Source organism: Ictalurus punctatus, chromosome 13 (assembly GCF_001660625.3).
Source record: "Ictalurus punctatus breed USDA103 chromosome 13, Coco_2.0, whole genome shotgun sequence".
NCBI classification, from domain to species: Eukaryota; Metazoa; Chordata; class Actinopteri; order Siluriformes; family Ictaluridae; genus Ictalurus; species Ictalurus punctatus.
Window position 1 is genome coordinate 27,541,313 of NC_030428.2, and position 20,144 is coordinate 27,561,456.

General features: G+C 40.3%; 1 long non-coding RNA gene across 1 annotated transcript; it reads left to right on the forward strand.

The window, feature by feature from the left end:
• The first annotated feature begins 29 nt into the window (after positions 1-29).
• LOC128634438 (uncharacterized) lies at positions 30-5,904 on the forward strand. The gene is made up of 2 exons (XR_008397634.1): positions 30-3,458; positions 3,491-5,904. It is a non-coding gene; the product is annotated as an uncharacterized LOC128634438 (long non-coding RNA).
• Positions 5,905-20,144: the final 14,240 nt, after the last annotated feature.

Genomic DNA, 20,144 nt, shown 5'->3' on the forward strand with positions numbered 1-20,144 from the left:
TGAAGTATAGCTACGGGTTAACCCACTCTCTTTCACAGGGGCAAACGACTCCGAAGGCGGGTAGTGCGTCTACACTCCTGAGCTTTCATTGGCTACGCGAACGGTGGTTATGAATAATTCATAACGGACGACGCTCAGCCAATCCGAATGCACGTTTTTCTCCCCAACGAATCAAAATCGGAGTAAGGCGGGAAGTCATAAAACACGTCTTCCTATTGGTCTATCTTTAGAAAAGGCGTAACTACAAGAGGTACGGGTGTAATTAAATGTAAATATTCAACAACGCGAAAGGTGATTTGTGGGCATGAGTATGAATATGTACGACCAAGTAAGAACTGACCAATCGAAGTGAGCTATAGCGATGTTCGTATCGTCCCGCCTCTTTTACGAACATTGCCGATGTTTGCCGAAGGCTGTTTTCCCCGTCTGAGCAAAAGTAAAAAAACGCTACTGTTCCGTCCGTCTCGCCCTGGACCAGCTACGAGTGTTGGAAACGAAGCTCGCGCGAAAGGCCTACCTCAACCATTGAAGATCCAAACATATACATTTTCTTTAGTTTTAATGATAAACGGCTCAAAGTCGTTTTGACAATATTCTTTAGCATGATTTTAAGTATGACCGCTATTCTTGGTAGCATTTCTTAACATTTGCTACTGTTTTATGGGAAATTGCAAGAAGCCTCGGAGTCGAGTTAAAGCAATGGCCGGACAACTGACACTGAATTTCGGTATGCGGAGTTGGAAAGCCCCCGGAAAGCCTGGAGCTTTGTACCAACTACATCTTTTAATCATTTTTATATACAAAATATCAGAAGGTATCGTTTAGTGTTTGTGAGACGATTGCTTAAAAGGGTGGTACGTATTTTAAGTTTTGATCCATATTTTTTTTGAGATTTTACGTTGTAGGCCGTCGTAAGGCTCCAGCGGATAACGTTAGAGAACACTAATCTATAGAAACAGAAAGACGAGCTTAAAAAAAAACACTATTTGAGAAATGATTCCGATGATATGTTAAGACAATAGCGAATTTTACTTTAATGTAGACGTCTTGTGTTTGTTGTTGTTATTATTACTATTATTAGTATTTTGTCGTCTGAAACAAAAAAGTGCGTTAGGTAACACTGGGTGTAATACTAACGTTATAATATAGTATGAAGGTTAGCATTTATCTCCGTGTTATTTAAATTACACTACGTCACTGATATACTGTAGTATTCGTTACACTATACTATATTCTATATTCTACACTATATTCTATTCTATATTCTACACTATATTCTATTTTATATTCTACACTATATTCGTTACACGTCGTTGACTTTGATCACCACCTTGATTTAGCGCTTTTTTAAAAATAAATAAATAAATAAAAATAGAGAATTTTTTTTCTCGTGCTACAACTCGCCGTCTTTCGAAGGAGGACGTTAAAGCACAACATGGCGGCCGTGGTTTTAGCTTCTTAGCTTAGCATAGTTCTCTCTCCTCCACAACAACAGTGAAGTGAGGGGATAATACAAATTAATTCCCGAGTCTTCATATCGACGATAAATAATGTTTTAAAGACCCACATCGTTTATACATTTAATTTGATTTCCTAAACCTAGAATAGACGATTTTGTAAGTCACCTTTTAGGTCGTCAGGTGGAATTTTAGTCTTGTTTTTTTTTTCGTCCTTAAAATAATATTAATATTCCGCTAGATTAGCCAGTCGAGGTAACTCTTATTGTCGAAACTGAAGTATTTAAGAAAACAAAGAAAATAATAACAAATGCTGGCTAAGTTTCCAAGTACTTTGTGTATCTAGGTGAGATTAGTTGCCATGGTGATTGTTTTTGATAAAGTAGCACTGAAATACACGTTAATGTTATGTTATTACTGTAGAAAAGGGTGTGTAATATAGCTTATTAGTTATATATTTATTTATTTTTCAAGTACGGGGGGGGGGGGGGGGGTGTCGGTAACTTGCTCTTGCACGCGCGCAATGCTAAGTAAGCTAGCTAGCTAGCATAATGTTGGTCTAGCAATTGTCTTCGGTCGGACATTAAAACGACAATTTGTTCGATGTTGAAACGATTATGAGCTAGTATGTCGGTTTGTTTTTAAGTACTAGCTAATTATCGAACATTAGGCAGCAGGTTAGTTAGCTAGCCAGCTAGTTTTCTTAGCCAGCTAACAGTAAAAGCTTTGTTATATGTAACTTGGGTGTGTTTTCAGCGTCGCTGAGGTTTTTTTTTAATCTATATACACGTACATGTGTATTTGGTTAAAGAGCATGTTCTTAGCTATATTATTTAAAATAATAATGATTATAAAAACGGCTCTAATCTGTCGTCGGGGGTGTTATTGGTGTTTCAGTATGGCGGAGGCGTCTGTGTAATAAAAATGGAGTCTGTTCTGTTCAGGGTTGTTGTTTTGTAAGGACGAGACAGAGAGAGAAGTCAGGCTGAATCATTTGCCCCAGCTAAACGTGTCTCCTTCCTTATTATATATTTTTCAGCGTCTAAGAAGTCATTTCAGGCCACTGATTAAATGATCCAGATTGACTAGGCTGAAAAAACAAATCGAGGGAATCGCTGTCGTGCCACGGCGGCAGGATCACATTATCTGCTTCACCAGTAAGTCAGGTTAGAGAGGACTTCTCTCTGTTGCCAACACTCTTTTCAGGGGAAAGAATCTAAAGCTTGCTCAGAAAGTGGCTAGAAGTCGCTGGGTGACGTCATGGAGACGTTAATTTGCATATTACTTTTATTAAATCCTGATCATTGGTGTGTGGAGTTCCCGATGCGGGTACAGGAAGGAAGGAAGGTTTTTCGGGATAGAATGGAGTTTTACTAGAATATAAAATAATAGATTGGGAGTTAGTTTCTCCTAAGTATAATTGATGTCTTATCGAAAGAAGTCATGTTTGGTCATGGCGCCATGCACAAGCTAAACTTTTACGTGTTTATTGTACTTTGTGTCAAGAATGTGGACACAATGAAGTAGTCCTGATGGAAATGTTTACTCGCGTCTCCAAGAAGAGCGCTTATAAGTGCAAGGGTGAGGCAAACAATGGTGATCAGTGATTGATCGGCTGGGAACAACAGTGATTGGGATTGGTTATTGAAGAGTGGTGATCAGTGATTGGCTGTTGGGAACAATGGAGATCAGTGATTGGCTTGTTGGGAACAATGGAGATCAGTGATTGGCTTGTTGGGAACAATGGAGATCAGTGATTGGCTTGTTGGGAACAATGGAGATCAGTGATTGGCTTGTTGGGAACAATGGAGATCAGTGATTGGCCTGTTGGGAACAGTGGAGATCGGTGCCTGTCCTGTTGGGAACAGTGGAGATCAGTGATTGGTCATTGGGAACAATGGAGATAAGTGATTGGCCATTGGGAACAGTGGAGATCAGTGCCTGGCCTGTTGGGAACAGTGGAGATCGGGTGATTGGCCTGTTGGGAACAGTGGAGATCGGGTGATTGGCCTGTTGGGAACAGTGGAGATCAGTGCCTGGCCTGTTGGGAACAGTGGAGATCAGTGCCTGGCCTGTTGGGAACAGTGGAGATCAGTGCCTGGCCTGTTGGGAACAGTGGAGATCGGGTGATTGGCCTGTTGGGAACAGTGGAGATCAGTGCCTGGCCTGTTGGGAACAGTGGAGATCAGTGCCTGGCCTGTTGGGAACAGTGGAGATCGGGTGATTGGCCTGTTGGGAACAGTGGAGATCAGTGCCTGGCCTGTTGGGAACAGTGGAGATCAGTGCCTGGCCTGTTGGGAACAGTGGAGATCGGGTGATTGGCCTGTTGGGAACAGTGGAGATCAGTGCCTGGCCTGTTGGGAACAGTGGAGATCGGGTGATTGGCCTGTTGGGAACAGTGGAGATTGGATGTTGGAAACAGTGGAGATTGGGTGATTAGATGTTGGGAACAATCCCGCTTTGCATTTATTTCCTAATTTGTAAGTCGCTTTGGATAAAAGCGTCTGCTAAATAAATAAATGTAAATGAGAACAATGATGGTCAGTGATTGGACACAATTTTATATTCAAGAAACGTCAGGACTCTGAATATCGGTGATCTACAGCACATGTTCCTGACCCTGGCCCTAGAAAACCCCCTGTCCTGCACATGATGTTCTGCTCCCAACACACCGGATTCAGCTTAGGAATGGATGTTCATTAGATGATTAGTTGAGTCAGGTGTGATGGGAGGAGGGGAAAACTCTAAAATGTGCAAGACAGCGGGTTCTCCATGACCAAGATCGTCACCCTGGACCTTGACGGAGGAGAGTCTTGTGACTGTGAGGACCCCAGGCAGGAACATTTGAGGGGTGCCCATGGTTTATGTTATGCCTCGTATTATGAAACTATAAGATAACTGTGTGAAGTGCCAGCATTTATAGACGCTAAATGTAGCGCTGGATCAAGCCTCCCAATTAGATAAACCATCGTCACATGACACAACCTACAGCGGAACACGTTTATTATTAGATTCTCCCCAGCATGCGCCACAGTTATGCTTCTTCTTTCCTCTTCTATTTCTTTTCTGGTTTCCAGACAGGTGAGTTCTCCTCGTTTTGAAATACAGGACACTTCAAATGGTTATAGAGATGTGCATCAGCGGCCCGTGTTGTCTGGAGAACCCAGTGAACGGCAAGTTTCAGTGATTTCTCTACTCTAACACACCTGAACCAGATAATTGCCTAATTAACAGCCGTTTCTCGGTTGAATGAGGTGTGTAGTGCAGGAAAAACACGACGATTCTCCATGATTAAGGGTGGGAACGAGTGCTTTATCGTTTTGTAGAAGGCCAGTATGCAGTGCTGATGTTTCTTGAGTGTAAAGTGTGTGTGTGTGTGGTACATTTAGAGGCGTTATGGTTTGCAATTTTGACCGTGATAATTAAGTCTAAATCTATATGGACTTTTGCAGTGATGTTTTGTTGGTAAATAAGACCTTTCAGCTGTACTCCTGTTCGATGAGGGCTTCTGCAGAACGCATGTCGTGATGACGTCACACGATGTGTCTCGGGCCAAATCTGCGGCAAACTATCGCGCCGTTTGCTTGGTTTTGCCTTCTGCAATTGCGAAATTCTGGTTGGGCTGAATATATAACGACGACGCGACTTATACTGACCACGTAAGAGATTTTATGGCGGAATTTATATCGGAGAAATGAACGCGAAATCAAGGAAATCTACGCGATATTAAAAAAAAGTCCTTAAAACTGGTTTGGCGGTATAAAAAAAAAAGAATTGGTGGACGGTAGTGGATAGAAAGAAATCGGCGTTTGTGAAAATGCCAGCAGTGACGATACTGTAATGGTCCGGTTTGTATTATACCCTGCTTTAAAAAAAAAAAAAAAAACTTCGACAGACACCACACCTCAATCCCAAAATCATAATCATCACAAATATAAACCTTTTTTTTTTTTTTTTGTATGGTAAATGTTGATTCTTGATCCAATGTGATCTTAAGCTCAAATGTTAGTAAAACACTTCACCTGTCTGTTTTAGATCTTTAACACCACATTTACATAAAAGTTCATGTAAAGTAAGCTTAAAAAAAAAAACATTAAAAAAAAGGTTCCTGATCCTGTTTTGTTGGAGGAGTTTAGGTGCTTTACATGGGCGTGTAATGACTTGTCTGACTCGTTTACTCGTCTCAGATTAATTCGGTCAGTATAGTGTTACTCGATCTAAATTGAATGCTTAGAAGTGTTGAAAATGTAACAGCCTGCTGGAAAGAACTCGGTTAGCGTTCGATTCGTTATTTACCGGATCCCGAATCGGCGTGTGAAATCGCGTGTACGGCGTTTTATTTACAATCCGAGAGCTCGACTACTTTGCAGTGCTGATTTTGTTATTCTTAAATGTGTGTATGCATTTTCAAACCCTGTTCAGAATAAAACCTGATTTTTACACCACACCTCTGTCTTCTCTGTGCTCTTTTCTCCTACATGATGTTGATCCTCTCAGATGGACCCTGATCCTGTTAGATTTAGGAGTAAGAGCGCCACCATGTGGCAGACACCAGAACTCTAGAGTCTTTTCTGCTGGAGCACAGCCACTAGTCCAGACTGGTCATGGCACAACTTTTAATACGGTTTAGAGCTAATCTTAAACTTTAAAAAAATATATATATATATTGTACAAGATTAAACTAGACGGGGGTTTAGGAGATCAGGAGGTTCTGTAGAGTTGTGCCACCAGTCTTATTGTGTTTGTATGGAATTAAAATTATGAAGCAAAAAGATTTTTAAAAATGTTTTGTTTGTTTTTAGGTGCTTAATTTTAACTTGTACATTTGGAAAGGTATGAGTGAGTATGAAGTGTGTTGTTTTTTTTTTTATACTCTTGAACTCTGTTGCAGAAATGAACGCCAAATCAAGCAAACACCGTGATATTCGGAGGAGCTTTTTCAAAATTACTGCAGATTTTCCGCAGGTTCGGGCCGAGACGCGTCACGTGACGTCATCACGACGCGCGTTCACCCGAAGCACTCGTCGATACACGTGCGTCGAACCCGAGTACAGCTAAAACGTCTCGTTTACCAACGAACATCACTGCATGCAGAACTATTTAGTGCGACTGCGATTTCGCCAATTCGAGTAGTTTTCCACACAAAAAAAGCACAGTCTCCACAAATTGCATCGGAATTTTTTTTTAAAAGCCGAAGCAAAATCGCACTTGTGGCCGCAACAATCGAAATAAAACTCGGCGAAATCCTGTACGGACTGATTAACTTCTATATTAAGTAGAGGTTACAAAACGTGACAATTCAGTGATCTCGGCTGCCTTGAGAATGTAGTAAATGTATAAATATAATACAAAATAAACAGTGGATTATACTAAAACCGGTTTCACGTTGCAGATGATTTTAACTCTGGACCATTAAGGCCGCTCGTTCAGCGACTCGTGCGGTTCTCGGAAATAATAATCACTATAAACTATTTACTACAGGGTAGTTTACTTATTTACGTGTAGTATCCGGTCTCGGATGCAAGTCGCTGAATGAATTAATGAGACTAAGTCTTGCCTGGAACGCATTATAAGCTTAAAGCGTAAGTGCGTGCAATGTGTAAACGATTGATTTATAAATGAAAACGAAATAAAATGATGAAAGCAGTGCATTTAGAGTTTAGAAGAAATTTGTCTCCTGATATTCTTTTCAATCGGGTATTTAAAGACAAAAATATGATCTGGAGAACTCATACTTGAAGAATTTATTCATTCGTTTCATCAATAATTATTTGTTTATTGTGTGCTGGTTAAAGTATGTTATTGAGGGAAGATTAAAATGTGTGCACGCAAACACTTTCTCAATATCTTTCACCCAATCTGCAAATGAAGCGAACGTTTCTCAGTGGTATTAGACACTGGTGGTGTAAACACACGCCTCTTGCACAGGAAAAGGATGTTTACTCTGTCGTACTTTCACATTTACCCAGTGATCAGTTCCTAATTATTGTAATGTGAAATGACTCGTGAAGGTTTGTTAGTAACATGTTAAAGAATCATGTCTGAAAAGAAAGAAATTTGTTTTGAAGAGTCACATGGGGAAAAACGAATCATGTTACATAATACCAAGTGAAAATGAATGAATCACGTAAGGAATCATTTGGGAAGGGATATGAATCATATGAAAGAATAACGTGAGAAGAAAACAGAGTATAGAATCATGTATGAAGAATGAATCCTGGGAAGTAATCAGGTTAAAAAGAAATCCATCTGACCAGAATCACATATGAGAATCATGTGTAAAGAAGTGAATCGTTTGACAGAGTCACATCTTAATAAGAAGTGAATCGTATGGAAGAAATACACGTGGAAAGAAATGAATCTGTAGGTGAATCACATCAAAAAGGAATCGTGTGAAAGAATCACAAATGGAAAGAAATGAATCAGAATATTTGAATCACATATGAAAAAATGAATTGTATGAAAGTATCACGTGAAAATAAATGAATCAGTGTGCATTTACAGCATGAGGTAGACACACTTATCCAGGGGAACGTGGGAATATGTCATACATTATATAACTCAGCAGGGGTGGGATTTGAACTCATACCCTTCCAAGCAGGAGTCCAAAGTCTTAAACAATGAGCTACCACAAGAATCACAAGTGAAAGCAAATAAATTGTGTGAAAGAACCAGGTATGAAAGTAAATGAATCTGATAAAAGAATCACATCTGATAATGGAGGAATAATGGGAAAGAATCACTTGTGAAAGTAAATTAATTGTGTGAGAAACAGTAGCTTGCGAAAATAATGAATCATGTGAAAGAATCACACGTAAAAATGAACAAATCATGTTAAATAATCAAGTGAAAATGAATTGATGATGTAAAGAATCACTTATAAAGATATATGAATCCTGTGAAGGAATCACATTGTTATAATGAATGAATGAATCCTGTGAAAAAAATCACATTAAAGAGATAAATCAGTGTATATGAATCACATATGGAAAAAAGGAATCATGTGAATGAATCACATGTTAAAAGAAATCCACTGTGGAAGAATCACATCTTAGTAGTAAACTCATCCCCTGAAAGAATCACACACGAAAAGAAATGAATCAGTGTATATGAGTCACATACAAAAAAGAATCATGTGAAAGAATCATTTGACAAATTAATGGTATGAAAGAATCACGTGAAAATATGTGAAAATAATACCCTTCCAAACAGGTGTCCAAAGTCTTAAACACTGAGTTACCACAAGAATCACAAACGAAAGTAAATAAATCGAGTGAAAGAATATCATGTGAATAGCGAATCGTATGAAAGAATCACACGTGAAAATAGATGAATCATGGGAAAGAATCACTTGAGAAAATAATGAATCATGTGAAGGAATCAGATGGGAAAATAATGAATCATATGGAAATAAATGAATCATGTGAAAGAATCACGAAAAATGAATCGTGATAATAAATAAATCACATGAAAGAATGATAATGAATCCGGATAAAAATAAATGAATGATATGAAAATAAATCATGTAAATCACGTGAAAAACAAATACGAAAATAAATATATCGTGTAAAAAAACATGAAAAATGAATCACGAAAGAATTTGTAAAAAAAAATATTCAATACGTTTATTATGCATAATTATTCATATGAAGTTCTGTAAAGGCATTTAATGGCTTTTTCCATTAAAACACCTGTTTAACATAAAGTCTAAATATTATAAGCAGCTCAAATCCCTACTGACCTGCTCACAAATCCATCCATCTATCCATCTATCCCAGGGAGTATCGGGTACACCCTGGACAGGGTGCCAGTCCATCGCAGGGCACAATCACACACACACTCATACACCCGTTCATACACTACGGACACTTTAGACACGCCAGTCAGCCTACCATGCATGTCTTTGGACTGGGGGAGGAAACCGGAGTACCCGGAGGAAACCCCCGCAGCACGGGGAGAACACGCAAACTCCACACACACAGGACAACGGTGCGAATCGACCCCCGACCCTAGAGGTGTGACGCTCACAAATATAAAGTTATTTATTATACTGACTATTGAGTTCTTCACTCACTTGAAGTGAATGGGCTTCATACACACCTCAGTAACTCAAGAACAAGTCACAGATATACAACGTCAACAAATAAGCTAACGATGAACGAATGTCTTGTGAGTAAAAACGTTCAGCTTAGTGACTCGCCGACTATAACTGGCCAAAATATTATTCTCCACATTTCTATAATGTAATATATATTTGAATAATTGATTAAATGAATCAGTTGAGGGGGTCTGTGTAATCAAACTACTGCACTAGTTATATTCACAACACGCCGTATTCAAGTCTATACTGAAAGCAGAAGAAGAAGTCAGTGGCTTTGCATTTTAAGCCTCGGTTATTTTCTACGTATTGTGGTACAGATCCCAACAATTACATATATATATATATATATATATATATATATATATATATATATATATATATATATATATACATGTGTGAAGTATATGCCCTGGATTGTCTCGGTGGGTTTCTGAGAACAGGCCTGTGCTGTGCAGTTACAAAAAAAGCACAAGCTCTTATTGCAGGAACTACATGTCCCCTAGTGATGTCACTAGCAGCATGGTGTGTGTATATGAGTGTGTTTGTGTGTGTGTGTGTGTGTGTGTGTGTGCATGCAAACCCAGAACAGGAACATGGCCACTAGGGGGGAAGAGAAGCGTGTGGTTTAACCTGCGAGCTTAATCTTCGTCGCTGACTTTTCATCATGTTTGTTGCTGATCGTTTGGTGTTCGTGTGATCCTGAGCACGCCCAAAACGTTCTTTCATAACTACGGCTTTCATGAAAATGTATTTGATTAGTCAAGGAAAAAGCCGTTCTTTTCTCCAGCTACAGTATAACTCATTCATCTCTCCGAGACATAAAATACACGTGGCAGAATTATACAGCAGGTTTTCATGTCGAAGTGGAAGGCTGGGAGCGATCATTTATTAACCGTTGTCTTATTTATATTAAATTATACATTTTTAAATATTGTAATCAAGTACTGCGCTGTAATCAACATCTTAGCTGAAAGAAGGAAAGAAAGCCATTTTTTAGATTGACAAACAACCAAAAAATGTCAAATAAAAGGTTTATTTATCAGTATGGGAAGTGACATATTACATAACAGACCTCATTTCAGACCAAAAACCTCATGCGTGCTGTCAGGGATTCCAGGTGTGACCGTCAAAGTCTCCAGAAGACCTGAAGCAGGTTCTCCAGGATGCTTAGAAACAATTACCTGCCAACTGAAATGCACCTGAGACCCTGAGACAAAAGGTTTTCACACCAGATCCTGGCTTTGTTTAGTTTATTACTGTTGCTCTTTATAGTAGTTTTGTTTTTTATTGTAGAAAAAGTGGCTAAGAGTTTTGCACCGTACTGTATAAATAAATAAATAAATAAATAAATAAGCAAATAAATAAACACACACTACAAAATGCATTGTTCTGTTTGTTCCATCTCTTCTCGGCACTGTCGATCGTCATTTGTTCGAATGAGGCGTCCAGTTCTGTGAGTCTCTGTTTGTTTTTGAACTGCATTTTCTGCATTTCATTTCAATCCACTGAAGAATGAGATTTAAAGCGCACCTATTATGGATTTGAAACGGGCCTAATTTTGTTTTAAAGGTCGCATACGATAGATTTACGTGCATCCGAGGTCAAAAAAACACTTTAACGTGCTCGTAATTTAAACAGCGTTACCGTTTTCCCTCCAGTGTCACAAACGACTCGTTAAATGATCCGTTCTAAACGATTCATCCGAAACTCCTCCTTTCAGAGAGAACGCTCTGCTCTGATCGGTCAGACGTCCCAGCCTGTTGTGATCGGTCTACCGCTGTCAGCGAGCAGCCGATGAAGAGCAGAGGCGGGGCTTTGTGTTACAAACCTACGCAGGTCAGTACAGGAAGTGAAATCTGGAATCACTAACGAGTCGATTCAGCCGTTCAGAATCGGTTCCTTCTTTCGGGAGTCGATTACGCCGTTTGTCGTGCGCTTTGATTTTTGAAACTTTGTAGACTTTTTACATTCACAAACAGCTCTATAACACGCTGCATGAAATAATATTTGGAACAAGCATAATAGGTGCGCTTTAATACATCTCAGAACGGCCATCAGCTACTTCGATAACACTTTTAACTGGTTTAAATGGTAAGGCTTTATAAACTTCATACCTATTCATTTCCAACAGGGATTAGTGCAGATAATGCGCAGGGGATTGTGGGATAGTGAGCGACGAGAATGAATTAGATTAGATCGGTCAGCATCGTGCTGTGTGTTTGTGCAGAATTCCATCCATTCGTATCGTACCGCCTGCATACACAGGGTGTCCGGAAGCAATGAGAGTAAAATGACACGTACTTCAACGTATTCTCTACACGTTCACCCGTACACTCTACACGCCTTCTCAGCCGCTTTATCCTGTTGTTGCAGATTTTGATCAACACGTTTGGATCGAGGTGTTTGCTCGACGTCGTCCCATTGCTTCCTGACTTTACGCACACCCTGTAGTTCTGCACAACATGGACGAAAAACCGATAACAGCCACAACCCGCTTCTTTCTCCGACGCACGTCGCGGCTGATTTTGAGCATTTTATCAACGTATTTATAGATTAGTACGCGTTTGTTTTGGGTTTTTTTTTTTTTTTATTGTGCATTTGAGCAGTTATCCATGTCACTGGATGGTGCTGTGAATAGACATGAAATAAATAAGGAGTATTATAACTTCACAATTTGCTTGTATGACATTTACAACGTCTACCACATTTGCTTGTATTTCCTCATCGGTGAGTCGCTTTGGATGAAAGTGTCTGCTAAATGAATAAATGTAAATGTGAATGTAAATGTGAATGCGGATGTAAATGTGAATGTAAATGTACCGTTGAAGGAATCAGTGACGGGTAGATGTAATGCGTCTGATAACACGCCGAGGATTATTCTTCTACAGCCGTACATCCTGAAGTGCTTCATTCCTCTTATACCACAGCAATTTTCCAACAATGACATTTTTGTGATTTATTAAAGATCGACACATTGCACTCTTTATCCGTTGATAGTTACATTTAGCCCTGCGATGGATTGGCGCCCTGTCCAGGGTGTACCCCGCCTCGTGCCCGATGCTCCCTGGGATAGGCTCCAGGTTTCCCCGTGACCCTGAAAAGGAGTAAGCGGTATAGAAGATGGATGGATGGATGGATGGATGGATGGTTACATTTAATGTTATGGAACATCCATGAAACAAGTGCGTTCCTGTTCTCATTTGCTCACTCTTTTCTTTCTCGTCATGTTACCGAGAAGAAAATATTCCTCAAACAGCAGCATGAACAAGCAGAATTGACTAATTTGGTGAAAATTTGGTGTTCTGTTTATGTGCCTCAGGACTCAAAATGCCATCACGGTTTTGGGGAAGAGCTGAAATTATACATCACTGTTGTTGTTGTTCTTCTTCTTCTTGTTATATATATATATATATATATATATAAGAATCTGGAGGCCTGCGCATCAACAGGTGTCAGTAGTCAGTAGTGCGACCCAACACACATGCACAGTAAAATTAAAAATGATGTTTTATACTTTAAAGAAATCCAGTAAACAGAATATATTTTGTAGTATGTATACGGTTGTGAAATTCCTCATTATGTTTGATTGACACTAAATGCACTGAGTATAGTTTCATCTATGAAAAGTTTTCATGCTGTTCCAGACGGTGTCGTCCATCCTGGCATCTCTGTCTGTCATCACGCCCCCACCCTGAAAATGCAGCGTGTCTGTCTCTCTCTCTCTCGCTCTCTCTCGCTCTCTGTGTCTCTGTCTGTCTCTCTCACTCTCTCTCTCTCTCTCTCTCTCTCTCTCTGTGTGTGTCTGCCTGTCTCTGTCTGTCTCTCTCTCTCTCTCTCTCTCTCTCTCTGTCTCTCTCTCTCTGTGTCTGCCTGTCTCTCTCTGTCTCTGTCTGTCTCTCTCTCTCTCTCTCTCTCTCTCTGTCTCTCTCTCTCTGTGTCTGCCTGTCTCTCTCTCTCTCTCTCTCTCTCTCTCTCTCTCTCTGTCTCTCTCTCTCTGTGTCTGCCTGTCTCTCTCTGTCTCTCTCTCTGTCTCTCTCTCTGTGTGTCTCTGTCTGTCTCTCTCACGATCTCCCACTCTCTCTCTCTCTCTCTCTCTCTCTCTCTCTCTCTCTCGCCTCTCTGTGCCTCTGTCTCTCTCACGCTCTCTCTCTCTCTCTGTCTCTCTCTCTGTGTGTCTCTGTCTGTCTCTCTCACGATCTCCCACTCTCTCTCTCTCTCTCTCTCTCTCTCTCTCTCGCCTCTCTGTGTCTCTGTCTGTCTCTCTCACGCTCTCTCTCTCTCTCTGTGTGTCTCTGTCTGTCTCTCTCACGATCTCCCACTCTCCCTCTCTCTCTCTCTCTCTCTCTCTCTCTCTCTCTCTCTCTCTCTCTCTCTCTCGCCTCTCTCTGTCTCTGTCTGTCTCTCTCACGCTCTCTCTCTCTCTCTCTCCCTCTCTCTCTCTCTCTCTCTCTCGCTCTCGCTTTCTGTATCTCTGTCTGTCTCTCTCACGCTCTCTCACTCTCTCTGTCTCTCTCTCTCTCTCTCTCTCTCTCTCTGTGTCTCTGTCTGTCTCTCCCTCTCTCTCCCTCTCCCTCTCTGTGTCTGTCTGTCTCTCTCTGTCTCTCTGTGTGTCTCTGTCTGTCTCTCTCACGATCTCCCACTCTCTCTCTCTCTATCTCTGTCCCTCTCTCTCTCTCACACACACACACACACACACACACACCTTCCACTGCCCCCTCAGTTCTTTTGCTCTTGTCCGTTGGTATTGCTGTTCGCTGGCTTGTTGCCATACGGCCCTGACCATCTGCCTCCTTCTTTCTCTATCTTCCTCTCTGTCTCTCTGTCTGTCTCTCTTGCTGTCTCCTTATTTCCTCTCTCTCTCTCTCTCTCTCTCTCTCTCTCTCTGTCTCTCTCTCTCTCTTTCTCTCAGCCCCTCCACCCCCACCCCCTCTTCCCCGTTCCCCTCCCTGCAAGGCAGTTCATGCTGTTTTTCTCTCGCCGATTCTGGGAGAAGGATCTATTTAAAGAGGCATGACAGGAAGGAAAGCCTAAGCCTGCTGATGATGCGCTGAAAACTGTGCAGCGGATCAGAAGCAAATATATGCGTAGAACGCAGTGCTGTAAAATAAACTTGGGTCGTTCTGGCCTCGTACGTGTTAGCGCTTCTTCCTCTCATCTTCCTCCTAACCTTCAGTCTTATCTGCTGTTCACCTCCCGCTTGTCGTGACTCACTCACTCGTCTGAACAGTCTGCACTGAAAACAAGGCGTTCACGCCTCACCCCAATCCAGTCTCACACACGAACAAGCTGTCCTCTCTCTCGCTCAGCACGCCTGGTACAGCACGCCTGATTCGAGGCCGTCAGATGAAGAAGCTAATTAATTTGATTTAGCCGTTCTTTCCCTGGCAGTGGAAAAAACACCCCCTCCTGCTGATTAGGCACCCCTCCCAGTGGATTTTCCATCCTCTCTCTCTCTCTCTCTCGCTCTCTCTCTCTCTCGCTCTCTCGCTCTATCTCTGTGTCTCACACCTCTTTCCATTTGCACCTTTATTTTTTGAGTCCTTTTTAGCTTATGTCAGTTATTGATATGTTCATGTCCTTATCAATATAACCCATTCATTTCAGTTTACTCTTGTGAGACGGTTACACTACAGTAACTATAGTTTAAAAAAAAAACAAAAAAAAAAAAACAAAAAAAAAAACTATGAACCATGACGACTTTGTTTATTACACATCTAACCCCAACACTAATGTTTACTACACATCTAACCCTGATAATAAAACATTTACTACACATCTAACCCTGATAATAAAACATTTACTACACATCTAACCCTGATAATAAAACATTTATTACACATCTAACCCTGATAATAAAACATTTACTACACATCTAACCCTGATAATAAAACATTTATTACACATCTAACCCTGATAATAAAACATTTATTACACATCTAACCCTGATAATAAAACATTTACTACACATCTAACCCCAACACTAATGTTTATTACACATCTAACCCTGATAATAAAACATTTATTACACATCCAACCCTGATAATAAAACATTTATTACACATCTAACCCTGATAATAAAACATTTATTACACATCTAACCCCAACACTAATGTTTATTACACATCTAACCCTGATAATAAAACATTTATTACACATCTAACCCCAACACTAATGTTTATTACACATCTAACCCTGATAATAAAACATTTATTACACATCTAACCCCAACACTAATGTTTATTACACATCTAACCCTGATAATAAAACATTTATTACACATCTAACCCTGATAATAAAACATTACACATCTAACCCTGATAATAAAACATTTACTACACATCTAACCCTGATAATAAAACATTTATTACACATCTAACCCTGATAATAAAACATTTACTACACATCTAACCCCAACACTAATGTTTATTACACATCTAACCCTGATAATAAAACATTTATTACACATCTAACCCAACACTAATGTTTATTACACATCTAACCCTGATAATAAAACATTTACTACACATCTAACCCTGATAATAAAACATTTATTACACATCTAACCCCAACACTAATGTTTACTACACATCTAACCCTGATAATAAAACATTTATTACACATCTAACCCTGATAATAAAACATTTATTACACATCTAACCCTGATAATAAAACATTTATTACACATCTAACCCTGATAATAAAACATTTACTACACATCTAACCCTGATAATAAAACATTTACTACACATCTAACCCTGATAATAAAACATTTACTACACATCTAACCCTGATAATAAAACATTTATTACACATCTAACCCCAACACAAATATATTTGTTGTTATATATCTAATTCTGGTACTAATACATTTATTACTCATTTAACCACAGTAATATTATGTTTATTACATACTGAACTATAATTCTAGTAAGCAATCTTTAACCATGTTAACGATATTAATTCACTTATTACTTAGTCGTGACACTGATATATATATATATATATATATATATATATATATATATATATATATATATATATGTATATATATATATATATTTTTACCCTTATTTAACCCTGATACTAATGCCATTACATTACATAATTTAACCTTAATATGTAATAATACGTTTATTACATCCGTAACCCGAGACTAGTAGGTTTATTACATATGTAATCCACTATAATAATAATAATAATAATAATAATAATAATAATAATAATAATAATAATACACTTATTACATATAGGTTTATTTTGTATTTTAACCCCAACGTTAAGACATTCATCACGTATATAATGACAAAGCAAATTTTTAGGTTTATTTTTACTCTTTGTACTCTTATTACATAATCATAGTCTTAGTATTTATTACATAACACTCGTATGTTTATAACCGACTTAATCATAGCGCTATAATGGTTTTACTATGGAAGTTATAGTGTGAATTCGTGGTGTGGACTCACTGTAAGTGCGTGATTGGAAGCTCTTTGGGATTTAGTGTATAGCTTGTAAATAGTGGATTCTGCATGAGTCATGTGATGTTGCCTCCTGAAGCTGACAGACATCCGGTATTTAAAAAGAGAAAGAAACAACGGAAGGATGACTGTGTGACATTTACGTCTGATGATTAAAGTCAAGCAAGAAGAGGGAGTAAATTCACCACGGGTGCACGGGTACACGGGTGCACGGGTGCACGGGTACACGGGTACGGTACGGTACGGTACGGTACGGTACGGCTCATGTGGGCGTTGAAATAACACCGAAAAGGTTTGTTATGAATTGTTTGTTAGTGTTACTGTACCACGCTCTCCAGTGGAAAAGAGTTATAATTAGAACATTTACATTTTCAACCCTCCCATGCCTGCTGATGCACCCACAAACACACACACACACACACAAACACAAACAGTGACGCACTTGTCACTCTCCTCATCCCCCAAACCTTCCCAGGAGTGTGTGTGTGTGTGTGTGTGTCTCAGTGTGTGCGCGTACGCTTGTGCGTGTGTGTGCGCGCGTGTGTCTCTCCCTCTCTCCAGATGTCCCAGGCTCTTTGTTGCCGTGGAGATTCAGCTGGCCACGGCTCGCTCATTAGTGTCCACTGATCCATATGTCATACCGAAGATAGCCTTTGATCAGCACCGAACGCGGGAACGTTCACCCGAGTCGTGTTCACCAAACTACGACACGATCTCCACCGTGACCAGCTGAGGAATAATAAACATTGTCCGATTTGTTCGGGACGAGACGAACAGAGCAGAGCACGTGTTTGTTTTGGACCCCATCAGCACTCTACTAGACCAAATCTGGACGGGTTTTCATTTGTTTACAGACCGAGGAAACGGTTCTTTATGAAACAGTACAAAACGGGTCTTCTGCTGAGCTGCACCAGTGCTTTATTTACAGTTCCACTGAATAAAACAAAAAATAATGTCATTTTCTTTGGCTTCACTCGGTTTATTCTTGCTCACGTACACTCTATCGAGCATTTCTCAGTACACGCTAACTAAACGACGGACAGATTTATGGAGATGTGCGTGACGTCAGAGGACGTCTTCACACATATCAGTCAGTTTCTCAAGTCTGAATTGATATTTTTGGTCTGTGTGCCGTTCGATCTGTCTTCGTAATTAAACGAACAAAGCGAAGACTTGGCTGCCGAGTGTGTCGAGATGAAAACGTCCTCAGAAAGCTCTCTCTCTCTCTCTCTCGTCGGGCAGAAAAATGAACGAAACAGAAAAAAAAAAAACCAGAACGCTAAATAAACCGTTGGCCACTCGTATAAATAACTCGTTTCAAACATTTTATGTGTCGCACCAAGCGTTTATTTTCTCCTTCCGTTCTACAGGTTCTACAGCTCTGTACTTTGGCTCGGTTCAGCAGCTCACGTCTAAAACAAAATACCGCCACCCAAAACACACGGCACGTTCGAGTCACTCCCTGCGGGAGATCCGAGTCAGAGTCGTCAGAGTTCGCTCGCAAACTCAGAGGACCTCGAACCCGAGCGTGTTCTCACCTGCCCGGAGGACTGCAGCGACGCGGAGAACGCTCCAGGGCTCCGTTCAAGCAAACTACACGCTTCATATGTGAAAAGCACAGACAAGATACTCTCAAGACGCTCAGACCAATCACCGACGGGTAACGTTGTTTGTCGTTATGGCGACGCTATGTTTTGACTCAGGTACGGAAATCTCACCCGTGACACAAGCTAGCTAAATAACCCGCTAGTCATTTGGCTCGGCACGATGGGGACATGAGGAGATTTTTTAAAATCCCCATATTCATGAATATTCATACATTGTGGCGTTTTCCGTAAGGGTAAAGGTGTAGAGATGTTCCCGGGTCAATTTAGCAGTTTACTGGGCATTAGGAACGTATTAAACATTAATTAATGCGCATAAATGATCGAAACTCCCAGGAACAATGTGAGCTGTAGTTAGTGAATTATTCATAGTAGTTAGTGAATAAAGCTGTAGCACGACGGCCTGAGTAAGTGGGTTAACCGTTTAAAATGAACGCGACGCTCCTGAAAAACGCGTTTAATGTGACATAAATAAGAATGGAATCGACACGAATGCATTCGAAGATACAGCGTTTTGCGGACGCTTTAACGTGAATAGCTGAATATTAACACGTGTGTAATGTTTAAACGGAGGACAGAAACGTATTTGGGATGTTTTTGAGTAACAGACAGGAGAAGCAAGTCGATTATAAAGCGTCTCAGACGTTATGTAACTTGCAAACTCCTACAGCGGGAGTGAAATATCGCTTTGGCACGGCACGATCCTGAACCCGATGCACCAAGAGAAACGTTCTTTAAGGATTTCCAGAGCCACGATCCTCGACAGTTTTTCCAGTTCCTTCTCATTTCTGTGGCTTCGAGGCTGCAGCCTCCCCGTTCCCACCCTAAAAATCAGGATGACTTTGCGGCGAACGAACACAAACGGATCCGCGCTGCACTTCCCTCACAGAGTCAACGGCAGCCCGCAGGGAGGGAACACGGGAACATATGCGGCCTGGCACGTACTAAACCACAAAATCCATACGCCGACTGCCGGACACTTGTACTCAGCGTGAGGCGCGGAGGGATAAACAGATAAATTGGTCGAGAAAATGAATGAGGGGGGAGGAAGAAAAAAAAAAAAAAAGAAATGACAAAGTTCCATGAAAAGCCGGCGGGATCATAAGAGCGCCACCCGTTCCAGGCGGGTTCCCATGGAGACAAGGGGCCTGGTACACAATGTGAGGTGAGAAAACGAAGGAGAGCGAGAGGAGGGGAAATAAAGCGAGGGGCAGAGCGGGGACATGGACTGGGATGTGTGCACGTAATGAGGCACACTCGAGAATTAAACGGAAATAAAAATAGGTGATAGATGTCCAGAGAGGTGAGGAGAGAGAGGGAGAGAGCACGAGAGAGAAAGCGATTTAAAAAAAAATAAGTGTTTCCTCTTTTTAAAAAAAATCGCAAAGTGTGCTTGATCTGCTTTCAGTGCTAATTTAAATCTCATTATGTTTATCCCTGTGCCTTAGCTTTAGATATCTTGATATTTAAAAAAAATAAAATAAAAAATTAGTTTTGGAGATAT